Source organism: Zeugodacus cucurbitae, chromosome X, assembly GCF_028554725.1.
Source record: "Zeugodacus cucurbitae isolate PBARC_wt_2022May chromosome X, idZeuCucr1.2, whole genome shotgun sequence".
Taxonomy (NCBI): domain Eukaryota; kingdom Metazoa; phylum Arthropoda; class Insecta; order Diptera; family Tephritidae; genus Zeugodacus; species Zeugodacus cucurbitae.
This window is the reverse complement of record NC_071672.1, coordinates 33,383,721-33,389,158: the sequence shown is the minus strand read 5'-3', so window position 1 is coordinate 33,389,158 and position 5,438 is coordinate 33,383,721.

The window sequence follows — 5,438 nt, the reverse complement described above, 5'->3', positions numbered from 1 at the left end:
AAAACTTTTATTTTACGTTTTACTTATTTAAAAATGCGTGCTTCAATAATTTAAACTTTAATTCGGATGCAGATCACTGATTTAAATAAAACACGCAAAATAATACTTCACAAGCAGCCATGGTATAGCTCAAAACAAAACTTGTTTAAACACGAGAACTTTGGTTGTTTCTTTTTATCATTCAGGGTGCTGTACGAAAGAAGAGTTGAGGTTTATGCACATTTCGCCCTTTGTTGCATATGTGTGTATGTAGTGGTGTTATTAAAATTTCTTTGAATGTGTTGGAATTTCAGTACCCATGACTTGCTGGGTTATAATTATTTTGAAATCCAAGTATGGATACTCTGCCTTCAAACTGCCCCCTGGTCCTTCGATCGGAGTCGAGGTCTTCCTCTTCCTCGGTTTCCAACATGACCTAACCAGAGTAGCCGCGGTCTCCTTATTCCCTAAACTCTGTCTACGTCGTCGAATAACACATACAGCTCATCATTCCATCGTCCCGAAGAATGTACTGCACGAAGAATGTACTTGAGATTTGCGTACTTTTTGTATAACGGTAGTACATTGTGTACTAACTTCCTAGCTGGGCTCTAAGCTACCGGGGGGGTCGGCAGGTCGCGGATAGCCGGACGGCCTGTAGTAGCAGGTTAGTTGCGAAATAAGTCTGAACGAATAAGCAACCCCCGACGATAAGCGACAGGAGTGGAGGATGCGGTATAAAAGCCAGCAAATCTGTCGAAACTCCTGTGACTGTGGCGAATCGACACCGCCTCATAGAAATATGTGTCTCCCTCAACATGCATGGGCAATGGTCCGTCCGTGTTCTCCGGGACTGGTAAAGCGAAGGACAGGCCTCAGGGAACTGGGGTAGGAGCATAGACTCCGAGGGTATACCCGTTCCTGTTTATTTCGGCCCGCCCCCCTGCACACGATGCGCTGGTAAAACAAACTAGAAAGATATGGAAACTTATTTGAGAAAAAACAATAGTAGCAGCAACATTTATGCCGCAATAATAGGTAGTGGAACTGAAACCACAAATGACTGTACCAACAAGGATCCAGAGATATGCTCCTCCCAGAGAACACCGAGTATGGATATAGATCCCTTTAAACGAGCCCCAAGACTTGGCAGATCGCCTACAAAAGTTCTCAGCGTGGATAAACCACTGAGAGCAAGATCGTCGCCTCCAGCGTTGCAAGATAGTACACCACAGGTTAACTTAGTCGAAACGTGTGTAGACACTATGAAACTATTGGGAGAGGAAATCATGAAGCTGACGGAAATGATGCGACCACCGCAGCGAACCATCAACAACAACCTTAGGGATCTCCTTAGCCATATAGGAGTGCTATATAACAAGGCGCAAGAAGAGCACTATAAACTGAAAGAAAGAAGGCACATTCTGAACATGCCCTCGACCGCGGATATAACACCGAAGAGACCCCGTGACGAAAACCAAGCCAAACGAAGGACGCTACCGTAAAAAAACAAGACCACCGATGGAGAGGAACCGAGGAAGCCTAATGAGAAAAAAATTGACAAACCAACTACCGTTAGTAAAGGAATACTAAAGGAAAAAGACGACTGGACCGAGGTCAAAAGAAAAAAGAAGAAATTATACAAGCATCCACCACGTCCTGATGCAATAGTTATTTTGCGAACAGGAAATCTGTCTTATAGCGACATCTTAAGGGCGGTGAAAAAAGAAGATGCCCTGCAGAAGCTGGGTGAAAACGTAACCCGAATTAGGAAGACGGCCAAAGGCGAAATGCTGCTGGAATTAAAAGAAGCGCAAATGAAAGACACAGGCGAATACACGAACGAGATATGTAAAGTGCTTGGGAACCAGGCAAAAATCAAAGCACTCACGAGACAACAGTGGAAACTAGGGATCTTGACGAGATAACATCTGAAGAAGATATTAGCAACGCAATACGTACCCAGGTAAAGGAACTTGGTGATTTTGACAAAGGTGCTATTAAAAGCATCAAAGCTGCATACGCGGGTACGCAAACGGCCGTTCTAAGCCTCTCTGCTCTTCAATCAAGAGCACTACTAGAGGCAAAAAACATAAAAATAGGCTGAGTAATATGCCGGATCAGAGAAAGGCCGAACCTTAAAAAGTGCTATAAGTGCTTGGAATACGGGCATTTGGCTAGAACCTGCAGCAACCCAGATGACAGAAGCCAGTCCTGTCTTAAATGTGGGGAAAAAGGACACTTTGCGAAGACATGTGATAAGAAACCATCGTGTGATGTATGTAAAAAAAATGGACGAGGGAGTACAGACCACCAAATTGGTAGTAAAAAATGTCCTATGTACCAAGCAGCGTGCAAAAGGGCCAAAACATGAGGGTCTTGCAACTCAACCTCAACCACTGTGAAGCGGCGCAAGATTTACTTACGCAAACGGTGTTTGAGCAAAAGGTGGACGTAGCAATCATCAGCGAACAATACAAAAACATAGGTACCGCAAATTGGATCTCTGATCAAACGAGCAAAGCTGCCATTTGGGCCTGTGTGGAAAAAACACTCCAAAATAAGCCGCTAATAGGACATACTTACTACACACGAGCAACAATCGGTGGCATAAACTTCTATAGCTGTTACCTACCGCCGAGTGTACCACAGACTGAATACGAAAGAATCCTTGATAACCTGGTTCTAGAGGTTGCACATACAACAATGAACATTGTGGCAGTTGATTTCAACGCGTGGGCAACGGAATGGGGTAGCACTCACACGAACAGGAGAGGAGACGCCCTTCTCAAGGCGTTTTCATCACTTGACATTGTACTGTTAAACACTGGAACAGGAATACATTTGAAAAGAACGGCCGTGGTTCCGTGATAGACATCACGTTTGCTAGTAGCTCCCTAGTGCGAATAACAACCTGGAAAGTAAGTGAACTATACACGCATAGTGACCATCTGGCAATCCTCTTCGAAATTGGAAATCATGCACATATACAAAGATTTAGATCCCATAAGAGAGTTCAAACCAGAGGATGGAAAATTAACACACTTGACGAAGAATTATTCAAACTCATGCTAGACAACGACCCGAAAAATGCCACAGAAACGGAACGACAGGCTGAGAATCTAATACAACACATCAGTAAGGCATGTGACGCTGCTATGTGCAAGAAAAAGCAATCCACGTATAGAAGACCAGCATACTGGTGGAATTATGAAATTGAAGACCTAAGAAAAGAGTGTCACAAAGCGAGGCGCCTGTGTCAAAGAGGACGACTTTCGGCAGAGTACACAGTGCTACAAGAACGTTTTAAGAAAAAACGGAACGAAGTAAAAAAGACAATTAAAAAGAGCAAGGCCTGCTGCTTTAAAGAGTTGTGCAACAAGTTAGAAGAAAATCCATGGGGTGACGCTTACAAGATTGTTATGACAAAAGTCCGAGGATGTAAAGGCCAAGCCCCAACCTGCCCAACGCTGCTAAAGTCTGTAGTAGAGACTCTCTTCCCTGCACAAACGCCGCAAGAATACTGCATCGAAGAATCAGGAACAATGTGCCCAACAGTTACTGACAAAGAGGTCGTAGAAGCTGCGGAACGATTCACCAACACCAAGGCATCTGGGTTAGATGGCATTCCTAACAAGGCCCTAAAGATTGCGATTAAGCTAAACACTGAGCCGTTTACAAAAATGTTCACAAAGTGCCTACGAGAGGGTGTATTCCCTAAAATCTGGAAGAGACAACGATTGGTTCTCATTCAAAAACCAAATAAACCAGCCGGAGAACCAAGCTCGTACCGACCACTATGTATGTTAGACACGATCGGGAAAATATTGGAGAGAATAATATGCGTGCGCTTGGAACAACATCTTGAAACAGAATTACCGGGCCTGGCCGATAACCAATATGGGTTTCGCAGACACAGGTCGACAATTGACGCAATTAAAAAACTTACTGATATCGCAAGTAAAGCCATAGAAGGAACCAGGTGGATGTATGGTTCTAAAGAGTATTGTGCAGTAGTCACTTTCGATGTCAAGAATGCCTTCAACTCGGTCTACTGGCCGCATATACTAAGAGCCCTTGAAGTCAAGAAGACACCCCCCTATCTGATGAAGATAATTTCTAACTACCTGTCGGACAGAATACTCTTATATGATACAGACGAAGGACCACAAAGCTATACAGTGACGGGCGGAGTACCACAGGGCTCTGTCTTGGGCCCGCTTCTGTGGAACGTCCTATATGACGGAGTACTGCGCCTCCCGCTACCGAAGTCTATACAAATAATTGGATATGCTGATGACATCGCAGTGACTATAGTAGCGAAAGAGATCAGTCAAATAGAGCGACTTTGCAATCATGCGGCGATAAAAATAAAAGAATGGCTTACGGCGACAAAACTCCAGCTAGCAGGCCAAAAAACTGAAGCAGTCCTTATAACAAGTAGGAAGAAACTCGAGGTCGCCACGTTAAACATTGACGGATTCAATATTACAACACAGCAGTCACTAATATATTTAGGAGTGATGATAGATTCGAGACTACTACAAGACGCATTTAGACAAAGCCTGCGAAAAAGCGTCAAGAGTGACGGCGGCACTAACCAGGATAATGGCCAACATCGGTGGTCCCAGACAGAATAGACGCGCTCTTCTGGCCAAAGTAAGTCAGTCCATACTCATGTATGCTGCACCTATATGGGGGACAGCATTACGACAGAAAACATACGTAGAAAAAGCAAAGACAATAGTCCGATTAAGTGCGATAAGGATTGTGTGTGCTTATCAGACCGTATCACATGAGGCAGTTGGAGTCATAGCAGGCATCATGCCCCCAGACATAATGGCCATGGAAATCAAGAGAACATATGATAAAACAAAAAGCTCTGGAAGGCGACTAACAATAGAAGAGAAGAAACAGGAAAGACAAAGTAGTTTAAATGAATGGCAGAAACGTTGGGATGCAGCAACTTCGGGGAGATGGACCCACAGGCTTATTAAAAGTGTGCAACAGTGGGTAGATAGAAAACATGGAGAAACTGACTTCTACCTTACGCAGTTTTTAACAGGGCATGGTTGTTATAGAGAATATCTATACAAATATGGACACGATGACCAAACGAACTGCTCTTTCTGTGGCAGCGCTGGAGAAAACGCTCTACACATCTTCTTTTCGTGTCCGAGGTATGAGAATGAGAGATGTGAAATAGAAGAGCTGACAACGGATCGAGTGACGCTGGATAACATCGTGCACTACATGATCCAGTCGAAGCTGGTTTGGGACAAAGTGAAAACATGGACAACGGTAGTTATGCAAGAACTTAGAAGACAAGAGTGGCGACGCAGCGAAAGTAGAAGGATTAATCAGACGTAAACCGGAAAGGTGTAATTGACGAGCCGAATGGCAAAGCTTGGCCTCACGACGAAATTCTTAACGGCGCACCGCGGCGGTCCCGTGAGGCG